This window comes from Orcinus orca, chromosome 4, assembly GCF_937001465.1.
Source record: "Orcinus orca chromosome 4, mOrcOrc1.1, whole genome shotgun sequence".
In the NCBI taxonomy this organism is placed as follows: Eukaryota; Metazoa; Chordata; class Mammalia; order Artiodactyla; family Delphinidae; genus Orcinus; species Orcinus orca.
The window spans coordinates 102,957,698-102,978,786 of NC_064562.1; the positions used below are offsets into that span (position 1 = coordinate 102,957,698).

The 21,089-nt window shown below is 43.7% G+C and overlaps 2 pseudogenes; one reads left to right on the plus strand and one right to left on the minus strand.

Annotated features, from left to right (window-relative positions):
- Positions 1-11,358: 11,358 nt before the first annotated feature.
- Positions 11,359-12,998, minus strand: LOC101272666 (recombining binding protein suppressor of hairless-like; annotated as a pseudogene).
- Positions 12,999-18,754: 5,756 nt separating this feature from the next.
- LOC101272423 (elongation factor 1-alpha 1-like) lies at positions 18,755-19,874 on the plus strand (annotated as a pseudogene).
- The last annotated feature ends 1,215 nt before the right edge of the window (positions 19,875-21,089 follow it).

A 21,089-nucleotide genomic window follows, 5' to 3' on the forward strand; every position in this document is an offset into this window, starting at 1 on the left:
CAGTATGGTGTGGTGGGCAGTACTGAATTGGCAATAATATCTGGGTTTTGGTGGAGATCCACCTCTCACTAGCTATGTTATCTTGGGTGGATTATTTAGCAACCCTGAGCCTCAGTTCCTGATTTGCAACATGGAGGAAATGAGAGCATTCAAAGCAACTCTCCTTGAGGATGTGAGGCAACGGGACCTCCCATTCATTGTGGATTGGGTTGCAAATTGCTCCAAGCCTTTTGGAAAACTATTTGCCAGTGTCTCTTCAAGTTAAATCTGTGCCCACCCTCTGAGCTAGCAGTTCCACTCCTAGGTATAAAACCAATACGAATGAGTGCTCACGTTCACCAGAAGATATACACAACAATATTCATAGCAATTGTAATCGTAATAGCCCAAAGCTGGAAACAACCCAAATGCCCATCAACAGTAGAATAGAGTTTTTAAATGGGGATCTATTTGTACAATGCATATTGTACAGCAGTGAAAGCAAACTACTGTTACACACAGCAATATGGATGAATCTCACGGGTACAATGCCGAGTGAAAGAATCAAGATGCAAGAAAAAGTACATATACTAAACGAGTCCACGCACACCAAGAAGGGGACCAGCAAATCTGATGATCGTGATGGTCAGAAGAGGTTACTTCTGGGTTATTCACCGGGAAAGGCACAGGGAACCTTTAGGGGAGCTGGAAATGTTTTATATACGATCTAGGTGGTAGTGACCCATGTACATGGAAATAATAAGTAAAATGTTAAAAATAATAAGCAAAATGTCTATACTTCAATACAAGTGGAAGTACAGAAATCTACCTAGTCATGCCCTTGAGATCTGTGCATTTTACTTCAAGCCATTTCAACTTTAAAAAGTAAATAAAAAGGAAAAAGAGCACCTAGTCTTGCCTAGAGTGTGTATCCTCAAAACATGCATCAATAATGGCCAACATATGCATCAATAATGGCAGCTGCGTGATTGGCTCCTTCAAGTCTCAGCCCCATGAAGTGGGAGGCCCTCCTGTCTCTACGCCAAACCCACTGTCACATTCCCTTGTCCTAATTTTCTTTATAGAACTTGCTAACAGAATTGAAAATTATCACATTTTCTGTTTGTTTGTTTACTTGTTTAATGTCTGTCCCCACCCCCATGGAATGGCGGCATCTGTCTGAGTGATCCAAGCCCAGCAAGTACCTGGTTCACAATAAGCCCTAATTAGTATTAGTTGGATGGATGCATGAAGGGCTGACAGAGGGAAGGAATGCATGTGTGATATTGTGCTAGAAAACTAGGAATACAAAGATTGATAAGACACATTTCTCTCCCAAAAGGAGATCATGGTGATCAATTCTGTTGACTCTGAAAACTTAGAAACCCAGGACTCCCCTCTGTCTGATCTTCATCATCATTCTCCTGACTGGTTCAGCAGCTCCCTAGCTGGTCTCCCTGTCTTTGGGCTCTCCCACCCCACACCCCCTACACATGCACACACACACACACACACACACACACACACACACACACACACACACAGAGTCTCTGTATTGCCACTAGTTGACTTACTAAAAACTAATTCTGATCTTGGTACCCCACTGCTTGCAACTGCCTTTGGCTCCTCTCTCCAAGTCCGAACTGCTCACAATGACACAGGCTGACTCCCAGCACTTGCCCCCACTCCCCTCCCAGCCCTGAGCGGCCCCCTCTCCATCTTGTCTCCAAACCTCTCCTCCCTCTGTGCTCCAGCCCCTTTCATGACATTCAGACCTCTCACCACCCTCTTATTTTCCTGGGTCCCTGGCCTCTTTATCAGCCCCCAAAACACCCTGGGTGATGCCTCTTTGACCAAGGAGTCTACGATTTGAGGGCTGGAATCACTGGAGTGAGGCTGAGAACCATGGGAGGCTCTCCTCAGTTTGTTTCATCAACTTTTACTGTTCTACTCCTGATTTTTCTCAAAATACATACACATTTTAGATTATTGAGAAAGGCAAAGAAAACAAATCAGACTTGAGTCAATCAAACTTCCTTGAGTTCCAAAGAGCAAACTTAATATCTAGACTTCACCACTGTTTACGTTTGGGTAACCAAAATGGCAGTGAGCAAGTGACCCAGAGTCACTATCTCCATGGCTGTAGTTTCTTCTGGGCACCTTGTCCATTCTTTTTTGTCTCTGCATGTTGATTTCATTTTGTTTTACCCACCCTCCCCCAAAAAGAAAACCTGATTACTGAAATCTTGTTTTGTAAACTGTTTTCTCTCCAAAATTTATATATAGTAGGATGTTTGATTTGAGGGTAGAAGTATACATAGCAGATACACAGTCCAGCCAGATCTTTGAAACTTGAGTCATTAAAAACCACATCTAGGCGGAAAATTCTGCATGAAAATAATTTCCACGGGCACTTCAAGAAGAATTAGTACCTTCTCAAGACAGAGGGGGATGAAGCGGAGCAAGGTCAAATTTATTTAGGGTTTAACTCTTTCGTTTTTATTCCTTCAGTATTTCCTCCAAGCACTGAGTTCATAGAGTCAGGATAACAGATGTTCTCATTCCATCTCAGCTGAGCCCTGGGTATTCACCACTGTGATCCCCACGAACAGACACAGGGCTGGGACAGAGCAGACATAAAAATAAATATCAAGTTGAATAGAATCAAATTAAACTCAACTTCTAGCTAAGGGTCCCTAATCCCTCTCTTCTCCAGCTACTCTGACTGGAAAACTCATTGCTTCCCATTACCATCCAGTCTCCCAAGGCCTGGTGATTCTTCCTTCCCTGTAGCTCCTAACTCCCCTTCTCCTCTGTGTTCCCATCACCTTTGTACACCCTTATGAACCCAAGCCCAGATTTCTGCTCTTGCTCCTGCCTGGCCTTTGGAGTCTCCTGCCCCCAGTCCACCACGTATGTTACATCGCTTAACCTTCCCAGCACCCTCTAAAGTTCACGAGTGACCCCTTTGCCCAAGATACTGGTCAAATTCCTCAACCCGATATTTAGAGTACTCTATAATAAATAGATTCATAATCCTCCAAGGTGGGAGCCACCAGCCACATGTAGTTACTGAGCTCTTGAAATGAGGCTACTATAGGACAGTCTCACTAGAGTGAGAAACATTCTTGTTTTCCCATTGACACAGTTATTATTTTGCTAAAGCTGCATTTCACTTAGCCACTGTATCACATAAGATAATATTGTAGTGCACATGAAACTCAGCAGAACTCTGCAGGGCTTTCCAGCGGACAGACCCCCACCCCGAGTTTGAAGAAAAGCTTTAGCCTTCTAGGTCTTCCTTGAGTTCCAAAGAGCAAACTTAATCAGAGAAGTGAAAAAATACAGAAACAAAGAAAAACAATCAAGCAAGACAAAATAATAATAGTTTAGCCATAAAACAAAGTCAAGGTCCTTTAGTTCCTCCTCAAGGGCTGTAGATAATATCCTGAGCCATATCCTTGAGTTGTTTTGCAGATACTAAAACCCCCACCAGGTGGAAGAGTTTAACTCCATGCTGACCACCAGCATGTAGATCCCAAACTGGTTGGAACCAGAAAACTGATCATTGAGATTCCTGAAATACCACCCCGTTACCTCACCATCAGCCAATCAGAGGATTGTACAGAAGCTGATCACTCACCCTGTGACCTTCTCCCTCACACCATCTTTAAAACCCTTCCCCTAAAAGCCATCTGAGAGTTCAAGTCTTTTGAGCATGAGCTGCCCCTTCTCCTTGCTTGGCACCCTACAATAAAGATAGCATGCTATCTATACTTTCCTTCGCCACAACCCGATGTCAGTAGATTGGCTTTGCTGCACTTCAGACAAGCCGACCCAAATTTGGTTCAGTAACACACATAGGGCACAGATGTTATTTTTATGTGTAAACTCATCAATGAATTGCTTCAGTTCAAATGTTCTTTTTTTCCCCTATGCACCTATGTAACATTGTAATGTGTTTATTCAAATAGTTTCTGCAGATAATAAGTCCAAAGATATCCGTGTCAATCATAATTGGGAATTAAATAAAAATAGTTATTTTTAAAATTATAATGTAATTAAATGTAATTTTTCTAGTTTAAAGAAGTATGGGCAAATTTTAAATGAAAGTGTACTAATGATGCTGAATCAAGTGGCGATGCAGTAGCTAGAACTACAATCAGAAGAGTACAACAAAATAGGATGATGAAGAGCAATTGCAATTTCCTGCAGCAGATCACTGTGTTAAAAAAGAAAAAATTAAGATGATAAAGTGGACAATATTGAGACATTTTCAGCAAGTGCATAATAGATTTGATAAGAAATTTCCTTTCAATGGTCAAAAAAATTAATAAAATTAGTTGCCTAAACACAGAATTAAATGTCCAACAAGAAATTTATAATTATTTGTAATTAATTTTTTTAATTTTTAAAAAAGTTTAAATAAATGTAAACAGATCTGGGCTTCCCTGGTGGCACAGTGGTTGAGAGTCCGCCTGCCGATGCAGGGGACACGGGTTCGTACCCCGGTCCGGGAAGATCCCACATGCCGCAGAGCGGCTGGGCCCGTGAGCCATGGCCGCTGAGCCTGCGCGTCCGGAGCCTGTGCTCCGCAACAGGAGAGGCCACAACAGTGAGAGGCCCGCGTACCGCAAAAAAAAAAAGAAAAAATTTAAACAGATCTGTGCTTATACGTTTGGCCAGCTATTAAAACAAAATCTTGGATTCTTGCACAAAAGATAAAAACACCTTTAGATAAAGAAATGGTAAAACAAAATGTGTAATGGAAATATTATTAGAAAATATTGAGGAAAAGACTAAAAACGATATTTTACAAAGAGTGGAAGCTCTTCAATTACATCAGTAAATAATCGCCCATAAAATACAAGACTTTTCTAACAATAGCAAAGACCAATAAATAAACCTGAAAAATCACAGGGAACAGATTGGTAGTTGCCAGACAGAGGGGCTGGGAGTTGAGCAAAATGGGAGTCAAAGGTACAAACGGCCAGTTATGGAATAAATGTCATGGGTGCAATGTACAGTGTGGTGACTATAGTTAATAACACTGTATTGTCATTTGAAGTTGCTAAGAGAGTGGATCTTAAAAGTCCTCATCACAAGAAAAGAAATTTGTAACTATGTATGGTAATGGATGTTAACTCCACTGACTGTGGTGATTATTTCACAATATATACACATATTGAATCATTATGTTGAAACTAACAGAATGTTATATGTCAATCATACCCCAATTAAAAAAAAAAAGAAAAAAGAATTAACAAAAATCATTAGATGGGCTGGAGCAGTGGGCTCTAGACCAGACCCCCAGGAATGGTGCCAGGATGACACTGCAGAACCAGGCTGCCAGGGAGCTGCCACATCTGCCAACATCAGGAAAGCAGGACTAAAGAAGGCACTCCTGAAGCTGCTGGCTGCAGGAACACACCTCTTCAAGCATTAAGTGTTAGATTTAGAGCCACACCACACCTGAGATATCCAACTTAGCGAAAAACAGATGGCCCATACCCTGCCTCTTGACTCTCAATAAGCTGGTGCCTGGACACTGGAACACACTGCAGAAAAACCAGCAATGCTATTCTATGCATGGCGCCATGCAGATGCCTTCCAATTCTCACTCAGGTGCATCTAAGCTATGAAGCCTAAATCACATCCAAAAGCCCCTAAAAAGAAGTCTCTCCCATCACCTCACTCTCCTTACCAGGTAAACTCCTTCAAATTAAATATCCCTTCCTCCAGGAAGCCTTCTCTGACTTCCCCAAAACTGTGCTAAGTTGGCTGTACATGTACTTTGTACGCATTCTTGGCTCACTTTATTTATTCTAAACGTTTAGTTGTCTTTCTCCCCTGATAGGTCATTAGCTCCATGGACGGAGCCATGTTAGTTTATTCACCATCATGTTCTCCCCACCTAGTGGTAGATGCTAAATTCACGTGTTGAGTGAATGAGTGAACAGTGTGCCAGGGGTCGCATTTGAACCGTCTTTCCCCACACTACAAGCCCTCTCATAACACATCCATGTGCCCCCGAAGATGTCCAGCACCTGCCAGAGGAAGACTGCAGTTGGCACATCCATGACCAGGATGCAACCTTACCCACTCAAGGAGGACGGCCTGGGGCTGTTTCTAAGAAACAGGGAGGAACTGTCGTTCACGCAATGACTTTCAAGAAAATGCCATGGGCTCTGGGATGCTGGGCCCCGAGCCCAGGCTGCAGAACAGCCAAGGGAAGATCGGGCCAAGGGGTTATGCTGGACACTGCACAAAACACGCCCAGCCACGATCCTGTCATCAAGGAAGACTGTGGACACTTAAGTGAGGGACCCAGAAGAGGATCCCGGCTGTGCAAACAATGAGACTTTACACAAAAGCATTTACAGTTTATGAAACTCCTTCACACGCATCAGCCAGTTCATTATTTCTCCCTCTCCCATTTTACAGATCAGGAAACTGAAGCATAGCAAGATGGGCAACTTTTCCTAAGGCAAGTGTCAAATCCTGGTCTTGGACCCAAACCTCATAGCGCTGTGGTCACAACACACACCGTAAAATCAGACAGAGCTAAGTTCAAAGTCATTTTCTGCCACACACCAGCCAGGTTCCTTGGGCAAGTCACTCTCTGAGTCTCCGTTTTCTCTTATGTAAAATGAAGGCAATAGCAGCTAACTCATGGGGTTGTTGTGAGAATTAAATGAATCACTTATGCAAAGACCTTAGCTCAGCACCTTGTGCAGAATAAGGGTTCAGTGATTAGTATCTGTTTTATTATTATTACTATTCCAAGTTTGGCTCTATTATCTGAGATTGATTTTTAATCGTACAAATCTTATTATAGTATTAATAATTTACTCTGAAATACTTCAGCAAAGCCAGTGTGATGTGAATGAGGGAGGGGCAATCAGTCATCTTGATTAGGTAGGCACACTCCAGGCCTGGTAAGCTATCACTACACCGCAAATACCCCAGCCCAGAGAACAGGACCATCAGCACTTCCTCTAATTTCCTGTCCGCTCATGACAACACATTATTTGGCTCTGCTGATCCGTATAATGAATGTCAGACAAGAGTTTCTATTGGGGGTACTTAGTGATTTGTTAATCAGCATAAAGAAAGGATATACCAAATGGGCTCTACTGATAACATCAGTGATATTCAATATATAAAGTAATATTCAAGATAAAATATTTGAAACGCTTCCTGTGCTTACTTGATCCTTCATCCTTAACCCTCAAGGATGGCACCAGAAGCTTGATCCCTAAAACATCCTGTGCCACCCCTGGCACATAGTGTTGTGGTCTGTTCAAGAGAACTCTTATGGAGGTGTTTTGTGAGCATCAAAAGGGACGGAGGGCTAGGGCTTCACAGAGCTTGCAGAACTGCTCTAAGACCATTCTGTAGGCCTCCTCTGAGCCTATAGGCAAATAAATATCTATCCTTGTAGTAACTTTTGTTCTGATACTTACTTCCTTACTCCCTCTCAGTATCTAACCCTCACTTACCTCTAACTCCTAAGGGTTCCAAGACAAACCAAAAAGAGCCTAATATCCGTGAATGACCAAATTGGCCTAGGCCAATTTGCAACAAAGGTTCTATTGAGTTTTTCGCAGGATTGTCATGAAGCCCAAATCACTAAATGCATGTCCAAGTCCCTAGAGAAGTTTAAAGAGCCATAGAGACGATAATAATAACAGGACCACATTTATCATTTGCTCAGTTTCCTCCTCTGGTTCTTTTCTAGGACCCAGCCGTTAACACTTTGTTCTCTCTAGGCGATCTCATCTAGTCCCCTAGCCCTAAATATACATCATATGGGACTTCCCTGGTCGCACAGTGGTTAAAGAATCCGCCTGCCAATACAGGGGACACGGGTTTGAGTGCTGCTCTGGGAAGATCCCACATGCCGCAGAGCAATGAAGCCCGTGCGCCACAACTACTGAGCCTGCACTCTAGAGCCTGTGTGCCACAACTACTGAGCCCACGTGCCACAAGTACTAAAGCCCACGTGCCTAGAGCCCGTGCTCCATGACAAGAGAAGCCACCACAATGAGAAGCCCGCGCACCGCAAGGAAGAGTAGCCCCCGCTCGCCGCAACTAGAGAAAGCCTGTGTGCAGCAAATCATATGTTGAGGGCTTTCATATTTTTGTCTCCAGGCTTTGTCTCTCAAATAAGCACCAGATTATGTATATCCAACTGTCCACCAGACATCTCCAGTTGAAGAGGTCTAACAGGCATCCTAAACCGCCACAGCCAAAACACAGATCTGGATCCTTTCTCTCTCAACAGCCCCATCACCACCACCTGCATCTTACCCATCTCAGAAGATGGTGCTGCCCAGACCGAGACCTAGGAGTCATCTTTGGTTCCTCTCTTTCTGTCACAGCCCCATCGCCTTTCCCCACCTGATTCATCAGTGCCCCTCTACCCATCTCTGATGACACTAACCTAACCACCATCATCTCACACACTCCCTCCAAAAGCCTCCTAACTGATCTCACTGATCCTCCCCCACTCCCCCCTGGACAGAACGGCTTTTTTTTTTTTTTTTTGTGGTACGCGGGCCTCTCACTGTTGTGGCCTCTCCCATTGCGAAGCACAGGCTCCGGACACGCAGGCTCACGGGCCCAGCTGCTCCGTGGCATGTGGGATCATCCCGGACAGGGGCACGAACCCATGTCCCCTGCATCGGCAGGCGGACTCGCAACCACTGCGCCACCAGGGAAGCCCAGATCAGCTTTTTTTTAATGTAAATGAGACAGTGTGACTTCCTGTTTCAACCTTCCAATGGCCTTCCATCACTCCTAGAATAAAAGCTAAATTCCTTTTCCATAACTCCTGCTTCTAACCTCCTCCATCTCTCACCACCTCCACCCTCGCTCACTTCACTCCAGTCACACTGGCTCATTCCTGTTTCAACACCAATGTGTCCCTTTCAGTCCCACCTTATGACCTTTCCACCTGTTGTTCCCTTGGCCCAAAAACTTTCTGAGTCTTCACCTGGTGACCTTTGTATCACCCCAATGTCAGCCAAGTCACCTCAAAGGGGCCTTTCCCAGCCACACAATCTAAAGAAGACCCAGTATCCTTACACGCCACTTTCATGCCATCACTCAGATTTACTACGTACATAGCATTTCTCACTACTATCTTATTCATTTCTTTGCTTATATATTGTTTGTCTCCCCACTAGAATAAAAGTCCTATGAGGGCAGGAGCTTCATTTTGTTCATTAAAGCCTCCCAGCATCTCCAACAGTGCCTGGCATAGAGAAAGATCTGGAAAACACTTGCCCAATGAATAAATGGGTTACTTATTTATTACAGCCTCTACATGACTTGTAGTGAGGAGAATGGATAAGCAAACTGTAGTACGTTCACACAAGAGAATACTATTCAGCAATGAAAAAGAATAACTCCTGATAATGCACAACAACATGATTGGATGTCAAATACATTACGCTGAGCATGTACTATATGATTCTGCTCATAAGAAAGGCCAAGAACAGACAAAATTAATCTACGGTGTTAGAAGAGAGAACAGTGGCTAGTAATCTCCAGGATGGGGACTGACCAGAAGGACATGAGGAAACTTTCTGTAGGTTTGAAGCTACTTTGATTGGCATATAAGATACACATATTTTTATAATACATTTGCCGAAACCCACCAAATTGTGCACTTCAGATTTGTACATTTCCCTGTGTGGAAATTTTTCCTCAAATTGAAAACAAACAAGTGAAACCTACTTTTGTAAATAGAATGGCCAACTTCCTAGTATCAGTCAATTCAGAATGAAATATCACTTTGGTTTAGCTCCAGTTCAGAGACTATTTTGGAATCCTAGGCTTTAGCCTATCATTTTAGAATCATTTTAGAATATCTACCTGAGCTTGTTTAAGCTTCTTTGTGTCGGTGTGATGGGAGGAAACAGTTTGGCTCTATTTTTTACCATAAAAAATGACAGTAATATTCAGTGTGCGTCTGGCTGAGGAACAGGTTCCTGTTGATTTTGATTTTTTTGCTTTGTTTCTTTGTGTGCAAAGTAGACTTGGCCTTATATCTTTGCTCCTGGGGTGTTTTTTTCAGGTAAGCAACAAGGGATGCCAAAGATATGCTAATCAGTCCAGACTTCTAAGTGTCACTCCTAAGTATAAGAACCTAAAGGAAGTGATCATCTTGAAAGTGTCCATCAGTTTGGACCAAAGAAGTGAGTTTGCTTTAGCCAACATAACCACATTTTATCCTTGTCAGGATAAAATCCTTTATCCTTTATCCCAAGTTCTTCCATTGGTTACCCCCTCACCACCACCACGGTAGTGGGAAATACCTCCCACCCAGTAGCCAGCTTTATAGACAGGCAACGAGAAGCTCAGGGGAGCTGGTGGCTGCTGTGAGTTACACCAAACAGGGTTCCTGGTTTGGTTCGTTGTCTGGTCCAGGAAGAGTATGCTGAGTGGAGTTGACATAAATTTTCCAACAAGGACTGCACCCTGAAAGAAAAAGTCCTCAGTCTAACATCCTCATCCTGATTGGTGAGCAATCCTTACTACTGATTTCCCTGTGCACAACCTTAAGTTCCAAGCTACAAAGCACTTCCTCATCTTACACTCAGTTAAAAAGAACCTGCCCTTTACAACTTCAGCTAAAAGATGAACCCTCTCCGACACACAGAGGCAGGTAGCTGGGTGTACATGTGTTGGGTTGGCATGATTTTCATAGGCGACAACCTTATGTGCCTTCCGACTCAATTCAGGAAAGCTTTTCCCGGGGTGGGCTGGCCTGGAGTGGAGAAGAAGTATCTGTCTGAGAAGCCACACCAGGACACCCAGCCCTGCAGCCTCCACGGGGCAGCACGCTGGCCCTGGTGACAGAAACTGCTGCTCCAAAGCCAGGGTGGCTCTTTCTCAACAAGGCCCACCCAGGAGCCACTCGGCAGGGAAATGAGTGGGAGTTGCCCCAGTCTGTTGAGAAGAACAAGGAGAGGACAGGAAGGGATTCTAGACCGGTCTCACTCCAAGCCTACAAGTAGCTCAAGAGCTGTGAAACTCAACCTTTTAAGGGAAGGCTGGAGCAGGATATAAACAGAGAAGATGCAACATTTTCCTGAAGGAAGTTCAAAGCTCTTCCGATGAGTCTGATGAGGTTCGGTAAACTTTGGGTGTCCTCTGTGTCTCCAGAGCAACTAGCTCTTGCCTGAATAGGAAAAATTCCAAAGGCGAAGAGAGATAAGCCAATAATAAGAGAATAAACAAGAGAACAAGCTCTACTTCTTCTTTTTCCCTCCATTATGTAAACCACCAGCTCAGGAGGCAAGGCCATGATCACGGGCATGGGGACTTTTTTTTTTTTTTCCAAAAGTTTGTACATTTTGATGGGTTTTTTTGTTTGTTTTACTGTGGCTTCTGCACTTCAAATCAGCACTTGCAGGTAATGGGGTTTTTGAATAGTATCACCGAGTATGAAAAGTTTTCCCAAGAAACCACAAAAGATTGTTCATTTTTTTCTTTCTTTTTTGGTCAACATTTTGCTGCACTCAAAAGCAAAAAGCAAAAAGACAGTAGTTAGGACACAACTGTTGCTGTAGATGACGTGACATTGGTTGAATTTGTGCTGACATTTGTGTAACTCCTCTCGCTGTTTGTGTTTGCCTCATTAGGGGGCACTTGACTGGAGTTGGCTTGAAGGATTGCTCCCGCCACGCTGCAATGTGGCCATGGCCCCGGTTCTGGGGTGTAGGTAAAGGTAAGGCTGGTGGAATAAATGATTCCATCATTACGGACCAAAGTTACTGGAACCTGGACTGGCTGCCGGACCCATCTCCAACCTTCTCGGAATGCAGAAATGTCTGGGGCAACACAGAGCATACTTTCTCCACATCTGTACATAGTTTCAGCTTCTACATCCCCAAACCACACTCGTAAATTTTGAGTGAAATGCTGTCCTGAAGTTCAAGATTGCTACATCCTCACTGCCATTCAACTGAAGACTTTCTACAACAAGTACCGGTGTGACTGGGGCAAGGACAGGGCCCATCCCCTCGTAAAATGTATACTCTGCCTTACCCGCACTAATGATTGTCCAGGAGGCACCATCATTTATCATCTCTTTATTTGGTTCTTTTGGGCATGGAGTGGCCTGAAACTGAATTATTCTTTCTTGAGAAAGGCACAGTACCTTCTTTCTGTATCCTTAAGGTAAAATGCACATTTATGGAGCTGTGACACAGGATCACCTGCGGCCAGTAATGCGGTTTGCTTATCAACTTTCCTAATTATCAACCTTGGGAGTGCCACGCCAGTAACTGAACACACAAGTGTGACTGTTTGTCCATAATGGATGTATCCATCGTGGACTGTGAATTCTTCTCCTTCTGATTCATCATCATCCAAGAGATGAATGTAAAATGCTGCCCACTGCTGAGAACTGGCATGGAAATTACCTCCTTCTACATGCAAGCATCTGGTACTAACTGTCTGGGATCGAAGTCGATTAAACAGAGCCACCTTTGTTCCTGAGGCAATGCATAAGTCAGCATTTTTCAATGACTGCTTCTTTTTGGAAGGTTTGGAGGTGACTTTTTTCTGTTTGCTGAGGAACACACCAATGTCATCACTACTGCCATAGAACATCTTCACAGACAGCATGAAGTGCTTTCTCTTGTCTGAGTCGGATATATACAATGTTTTGGCCGTGCAATAGTTCTTTCCTTCCCAGTTTAGCTGCTGCATTTCTTGGTCACTATTTCCTATTCTAATAAATGCACAGGGTTGAGACTCTTGTTCAGAACAACCATCGCGTTCCATTTGTTCTTTTTTTCCTTCCATCCACTGCCCATAAGATACACACAAGGAGGAGGGCAAAAAAACCTTTTTTCATTTCCATATGACTTCTGTGCAACTTTTGCATGAAGAATAAGTAGTACTGTTTGATCCCCTTGCTCTTTTAAATAATTTCACATAGCTTCCCTAGTAAATCATTTAGGTGGAAGCCACTCACCAAATTTTCTTTTAATCCACGCCATGGTACTTCAAAAACATGTTAAGGTAAGCCACACTTCGATGCACCTGAAAACACCTCAGCCAGTGTATCTGTATCATTCTCCTTTCCTTTTGAGATCATAATGGTTCTGAAGAACTATAATGCTTCCATTTCAATGAGAGTTTCATAATTTCAATGACCTGTCACAGCAGGTGCCATTTCCACCCATGTGGACTTTCGAGTCAGCCAGAGCTGAGCCCAAATGTGCCCCTTGCTGGCTGCATGAACTTGGACACTCTCTTAACCTCTCTGATCCTCAGTTTCTTCATCTATAAAATGCGAATGACACTAGCATCTTCTCTCAGGGTTTATTGTAAAGAATTAAGGGCCAGCAAATCACTTAGCACAGCGCCTTGCACATAAAAAGGGCTCCATAAATGTTATGCCTTGACTCAGTAAATATTTTAGTAAGTAGCTCCCGTAGTGCTGGTGATTAATGTAAATAAGTGATTTAATTAACTAGAAGCAAATGGCTCTTCCTGAATTACCTACCCTGGAATCCATCTCTCCAGCTTTGCTGGCATGTAGCCATGTGTATAGTGATTTGGGGGATCTTGCTTATTCATAAAGGGACCTTCTCAGTAGACAGTGTTTTGAGAAGCCTCGAGTTGTGAGGTATGGAGGGGGTGGAAAAGGATATGATTATCTTAAATTATTCAGCGGGCTAATCTGCAGGTTAGGGATTAAATTTAATCTGTGACCTCCCAAAAAGAGGAATTAAATCCAACGGGAGAAAACTGCAGGGAACAGGTTTCTGGGACTTTTTGTTTCGTTTTGTTTTCCTGATCCAGCCAGAGTTTATGGATCTTCTCTTGTGTATCAAGCACTGTTCTGGGTACCAGGGACACAAGTGGTGAACACAGTCCCTACCCTGATGGAGACTGCATCTTAATAGGAGACGGATAACAAGCAAGTAAACAAGTAAATAAACAAGACAAATTTAGATACTCATAAGTACTGTGAATAACATAAAAACTGAGTGATAAGATGGAGGATTATTGGTGACAGGGGATAAATTTCTTTCTTTTTAATTGAGATATAACTGACATTAACATTATAGTAGGGGCTTCCCTGGTGGTGCAGTTGTTAAGAATCCTCCTGCCAATGCAGGGGACATGCATTCGAACCTTGGTCCAGGAAGATCCCACATGCCGCAGAGCAACTGAGCCCGTGCACCACAACTCCTGAGCCTGCGCTCTAGAGCCTGCAAGCCACAACTACTGAGCCCGCACGCCACAACTACTGAAGCCCGCATGCCTAGAGCCCATGCTCCGCAACAAGAGAAGCCCCCGCTCACCACAACTAGAGGAAGCCTGCGAGCAGCAACAAAGACCCAATGCAGCCAAAAATAAATAAATAAATAAATAAATAAACATTATATTAGTTTCAGGTGTACAACTTAATGATTCAATATTTGTATGTACTGCAAATTATCACCACAATAAGTTTAGTTAACATCCATCACCACACACAGTTACAAAAATTTTTTTTGGGGGGGACGACAAATTTTAAGATCTACTTTCTTAGCAACTTTCAAATATGCAATACAGTGTTATTAACTATAGTCACCATGCTGTACATTACATCCCCCTGACATTTATTTTATAACTGGAAGTTTGTACCCTTTAAGCCCCTTCGCCCATTTCACCTACTCCCCACCCCACACCTCTGGAACCACCAATCTAGTCTCTGTATCTATGAGCTTGTTTTTTTGCTTGCTTGCTTGTTTGTTTTGGTTTTCTGTTTCTTAGATTCCACATATAAGTAAGATCATACAGTATTTGTCTTTCTCTGTCTGACTTATTTTACTTAGCATAATGCCCTCAAGTTCCAGCCATGTTGTTTCAAATGGGATGATTTCCTTTTTTCTTTATGGCAGAAAACTATTCCACATTATATATACCACGTTTTCTTTATCCATTCATCCATCATTGGGCACTTAGGTTGCTTCTGGCTACTGTAAATCGCGCTGCAATGAATGTGGGGATGCCTATATCTTTTCGAGTTCGTGTTTTCATTTTCCCTAGATAAATATTAAAGAACAGATTTCTGCTCAAAGTAAGGAAGGACCTTTTGTCTCCAGGAGCTTCCCAAAGAAAAAGGGGTTGTCTCTAGAAGTAATGAGCTCCCTGTTGCTGGAGGTGACCAACCCTAGGCTGGATGAGCCATTGGCATGAGTCTTTAAGTCCTATGTCTGTGTAGCATTTTACGGGTTCATAGGCACAAGATCAAGGGAGTTTATTGTGAGAACAATGGAGGTTTTTGTCCTTATGCCCTTTTTGCAGATGAAGAAAATGAGGCTCACAGAGGATGCATCCCTCACCCAATGTCACACAGTTGGGAGGTGGCACCACCAGGGTTGGCCCTCTGGTCTTTCAGCTCTAACTCCAGTGCTCAAGCCACTCAAGCAAGCCTCAGTGATGACCAGTATCCACCCATTCCAGCTCATCACTGGAGGCACTTTTTAAAAATACAGATTCCTGAACATCACCCCAGACCTACCGGGCCCCAAACTTCACAGATGGTTTTTATAATCAGCAAATTCAGGGTAAAGTTACCTCTGGGTTGGGCGAGAGGGAGGTCTGACTGGGGAGGTCCCCATTGACACTGTAAGCAGCCAGGTTTGGGATCCACTAGATGGCCTGTCTGTAGGGCCTTTTCAACTCGAAAATTATCTGACCTAAAGCAGATGGAATTTGGGGGCAATTTCTGAAGATCCACTGAGATCTGCTATTGGTAACTAGATCCAGTTCCACTGGGTTTACTATTCCCAGTTGTTCTCACAGAGCCCACCAGCCCTTTCCCTGGACAGATTCAAAGGTGCCAATCCTTCAACCAGTCCTGGTGAAGCCAGCCTCTCTCAGCATTTCCAGGGCCATCAGCTTCCTGGCTGCTGGAGCATCTGAGGGGACCCTCCCAAGTCCTGCTGTCGGCCCCGTGTCAAGAAGAACAGCTGCCTGCAGCAGGGGACTCAGTCCGTGTGAACGTGCTACAAATCAGTCTTTAGGTAGAAATGCTTTAATCAGCTGTTATCCCATTTGACTGAAATGATGGCTGGTTTCACAGCACAGACTGACATGCAGCTGTCCCTATGGGCCACTGTCTTCCTGGCTTTGGGTGGGTGCTGCCTAAGTCTAGGGTAGCACGTGCAAAGCAAGAAGCAAAGCCCAGGCACTGCTCCATCCGGAATAGTGATTGGGCAGGTCTAGAAGAAAGCAAGGACTCCCTGGCCCCAGTCAGCCTGGCCTGATTACTGTTTACAAGAGCAAAACCAGGAGGTTTGCATAGAAATGAGAGTGCCCATAATCCAGGTGTCGGGAAATCCACCCACAGTCCTCCAAGCTTTACAAGGTACCTCAAGGTTCAGAATACTTAGAGACATGGTATGTTCTTACCATTGCTGAAGCCAGCAGTCTGCAAACTGGGGGTGAACGCACCCCATGGTTCACATGACTGTTAAGGGACATATTGGACCTTCTATTTCTATTTATTTTTATCTTGATCTTAAGATTTCTATTGCACAGTTGTCATAATACTAGATAATGCAACTGAGTTCTTCTTCCATGCCGGGCAATGTTCTAAGAGCTTACATATATAGATATTATTATTTGTACTTTATAAGCACAGACAGGTCAGCTGATCCCTCCAATGTCACACAGCTGAGAAGTGGCAGAGCTGGGATTTGAACACCACAGTCTGGCTACAGAGTTTACATTTATAACTACTACATGATTCTGTCTCATATATAAATACAATTTACAAATTTTAAACAAACTTATATGGGGGTTGCATGCTCAAGTTTTTGTTTCGTTTTTAACTGAAGAAGGTATTCAATCAAAAAAAAAAACCCTTTGGAGCACATGTTGATGAATTCAGATAAAAAATTAAGCTATTTCCATGGGAGCTTCTGGGGCAGGAGGAATAGTTGTCAGGCTCGTTAAAGTCTTAGGGTACCACCATGAGTTCAAAAGCTACTGGAGGGACTTCCCTGGTGGCACAGTGGTTAAGAATCCGCCTGCCAATGCAGGGGACACGGGTTCGAGCCCTAGTCCAGGAAGGTCCCACATGCCGCGGAGCAACTAAGCCCATGCGCCACAACTACTGAGCCTGTGCTCTAGAGCCCGCGAGCCACAACTACTGAAGCCCTCCAGCCTAGAGCCCGTGCTCTGCAGCAGGAGAAGCCACCGCAGTGAGAAGCCCTCGCATCGCAACGAAGAGTAGCCCCTGCTCGCCGCAACTAGAGAAAGCCCGCGCGTAGCAATGAAGACCCAACGCAGCCATAAATAAATAAATAAATAAATAAATAAATAAATAAAAAGCTACTGGAAATGAGTCTTCCAAAGACCAATCATTATATACCATCTTCACAACTTTTATCACGTCTTTCAGTACTTTTGTCTAATTTCATATTTTTCTTTAAATCTGCTTCTTTTTTTAAAACTTAATTAATGAATTTTCAAAATAAACACTGTATTACCACTGCAAATGGAAAAGCAGCATCTCTTGCAGAGATGCCACCATCTCATTATAAAGTATTAGAAAAATTCTACTCGAAAAGTCTTGTTTTTAGGAAAATAATAACAGCTAATTTTTTTTTAATAGGAAGCAATGTTCTTGAATTCCAGAAAAAAAGTCCAGGCCGAAAATACTGATTTGAGAATTAGCCACACATTTAACAAGAAGCCTCTTGAATGTACACTTTGTCTTCAGAGTGGAAATAATTAGACAAGAGATGACAAAATTGCAAATGCTTTCATGTGTCTCATAAGACAAAATGCTTACTTTTGAGGTAATTTTGACTCTTTTAATATTTTAAATTTTACCCCCAATGAAATAGAATTACATTGAGGAGGATATATATAATTATTAAAATTTAGCAAAAATTACTTCTTTGGTATACTTATTTAATCAAACCTAATTGGAATCATTTGTTACTAGAAGGACATGTAATAATTAGATAAGATGAATGAGTGTTCTCTTTTTATCCTTTAAGTCCATGGTGTATTAATAAACTTAATTAGAATGGTGCTCAAGAAGGATGATGTGTCTAATAACAGCTAATATTTTATAGCGCCAAGTATTTTATAGTCTAGGTACTGTTCCAAGTGTTGGAAATATATTGCTTTTACGATAGCCCTACTAGGCAGGCAGTAATATTATCCCCATTTTACAAATGAGGGTCAGGAACTTTTCAGCAATTTCTGCAAGTTGACACAACGGTTGAGGCCGAGGTAGGATCTGAACCCAGGCAGCCCCACAGCAGGCTCAGGGTTGTTGCCCATTACATACACAGTGATGTTGCCTATAGCACTTCCTGCACCAAGGGAGAGAGCTGGAAGGGAATGCCCTCCTACCCTCAACCTGGTTAGGGACCTGCTGCTGGGCCTCCGTGGACTGCCCGGCTCCCTGTGGCCAAGTCAGATAAGTCACTGCACTTTCCACCTCCAGTGGTGGGTCCAAAGTGGGAGTGCACGCCCCTCTATCACCAGGACCTGACATGAACTTGCAATAAGAACACTGGCCTGGGCTTCCCTGGTGGCGCAGTGGTTGAGAGTCCGCCTGCCGATGCAGGGCACGCGGGTTCGTGCCCTCGTCCGGGAAGATCCCACATGCCGCGGAGCGGCTGGGCCTGTGAGCCATGGCCGCTGAGCCTGCGCGTCCGGAGCCTGTGCTCCGCAACGGGAGAGGCCACAACGGTGAGAGGCCCGTGCACCGCAAAAAAAAAAAAACAACAAAAAACAAAAAACATGATTACAGGCACATCCCAGGCTGATGGTGCTGTCCTGATTTTTGCTGCTGGTGTTGGTGAATTTGAAGCAGGTATTTCCAAGAACGGGCAGATCTGTGAGCATCCCTTCTGGCCTACACTCTGGGTGTGAAACAACTAATTGTTGCAGTTAACAAAATGGATTCCACTGACCCACCCTACAGCCAGAAGAGATACGAGGAAACTGTTAAGGAAGTCAGCATCTACATTAAGAAAATTGGCTACAACCCCGACACAGTAGCATTTGTGCCAGTTACTGGCTGGAACGGTGAAAACATGCTGGAGCCAAGTGCTAACATGCCGTGTGGTTCAAGGGATGGAGATTCACCCGTAAGGATGGCAATGCCAGTGGAAGCACGCTGCTTGAAGCTCTGGATTGCATCCTGCCACCAACTCGCCCAACTGACAAGCCCTTGCGTTTGCCCCTCCAGGATGTCTACAAAATTGGTGGCATTGCCACTGTCCCTGTGGGTCGAGTGGAGACTGGTGTTCTCAAACCTGGCATGGTGGTCACCTTTGCTCCAGTCAACGTGACAACTGAAGTGAAGTCTGTTGAAATGCACCATGAAGCTCTGAGTGAAGCCCTTCTTGGGGACAATGTGGGCTTCCATGTCAAGAACGTGTCTGTCAAAGATGTTCGTCGTGGCAACGCGGCTGGTGACAGCAAAAATGACCCACCGATGGAAGCAGCTGGCTTCACAGCTCAGGTGATTATCTTGAACCACCCAGGCCAAATCAGTGCTGGCTATGCACCTGTGCTGGATTGTCACACAGCTCACATTGCTTGCAAGTTTGTTGAGCTGAAGAAGACGGATCGTCATTCTGGGAAGAAGCTGGAAGATGGCCCCAAATTCTTGAAATCTGGTGATGCTGTCATTGTTGATATGGTTCCTGGCAAACCCATTTTTGTTGAGAGCTTCTCTGACTATCCTCCTCTGGGCCGTTTTGCTGTTTGTGACATGAGACAGATGGTTGCTGTGGGTGTCATCAAAGCAGTGGACAAGAAGGCAGCTGGAGCTGGCAAGGTCACCAAGTCTGCCCAGAAAGCTCAGAAGGCTAAATGAATATTATCCCCAATACCTGCCACCCCAGTCTTAATCAGTGGTGGAAAAAGGGTCTCAGAACTGTTTGTCTGAATTGGCCATTTAAGTTTAATAGCAAAAGCCTGGTAAATGATAATAGTGCATCGTAAAATCTTCAGAAGGAAAGGAGAATGTTTTGTGGACCGTTTGTTTTGTGTGTGGCCGTTTTAAGTTATTAGTTTTTAAAATCAGTACTTTTTTTTTTTTTTTTGCGGTACGCGGGCCTCTCACTGCTGTGGCCTCTGCCGTTGCGGAGCACAGGCTCCGGACGTGCAGACTCAGCAGCCATGGCTCACGGGCCCAGCCGCTCCGTGGTACGTGGGATCTTCCCGGACCGGGGCACGAACCCGCGTTCCCTGCATCGGCAGGCGGACTCCCAACCACTGCGCCACCAGGGAAGCCCAAAATCAGTACTTTTTAATGGAAACAACTTGACCAAAAATCTGTCACAGAATTTGAGACCCATTAAAAAAGTTTAATGAGAAAAAAAAAGTAATGAATGAGTTGTGTTGTTGCACACTGGATATCCTGATGTATCTCTTGCTATTAAAAAAAACACTTAAAAATGCTAGATAAAAAATTTTTTAATATATTTTAAAATGCATGACTGAGATGGAAAGAAAGTAAGGGAGATACCCAAAAGCCAAAGATGAGATGGGAGCCAGATTCCAAATAAGTCAGCAAGAGCTGGAACCAGAGGCATCTCCTGCTCCTCTGTGACCCAGAATAAGAGTTTTAACTGGTGTCATGAGGGAGAGGAGGCATGATGTAGGGACTTAGCAAGGTGAAGTTCAGATTGGTGACCACTGCACAAAGCTCAGTTTCCCAGCCTCTCAGTAAAAAGATAATCTATCTATCTCTCTCTCTCCCTATATATATATCTCTTCTGCTAAGCAAGAGAAGTAATACACTTATCTGTCACAAGCTTGACATGGATAAACCAGAGTTTATCCATGTTTTTACAGAACAATTTATACTACTTCTGTAGTGTAAAAAAAAAAAAAGAGTTGTCATGCAAAGCAAAAGTCAGTTTTTTCAGAGAGAACCCAGACTTCACAGAGTTCCAAGAAAATTCCATCAAATATCAAAAATCACAAAATACACCAAAAACCAAGGTGAAAAGAAGAGCAGCAACACAGCTGAAGAGGAAGCGAGTTAGAAGATAAATCTGAGGACAGAACATAGATAAAAATGGAAAATACCAGAGATTATAAAGCCTGGAGGA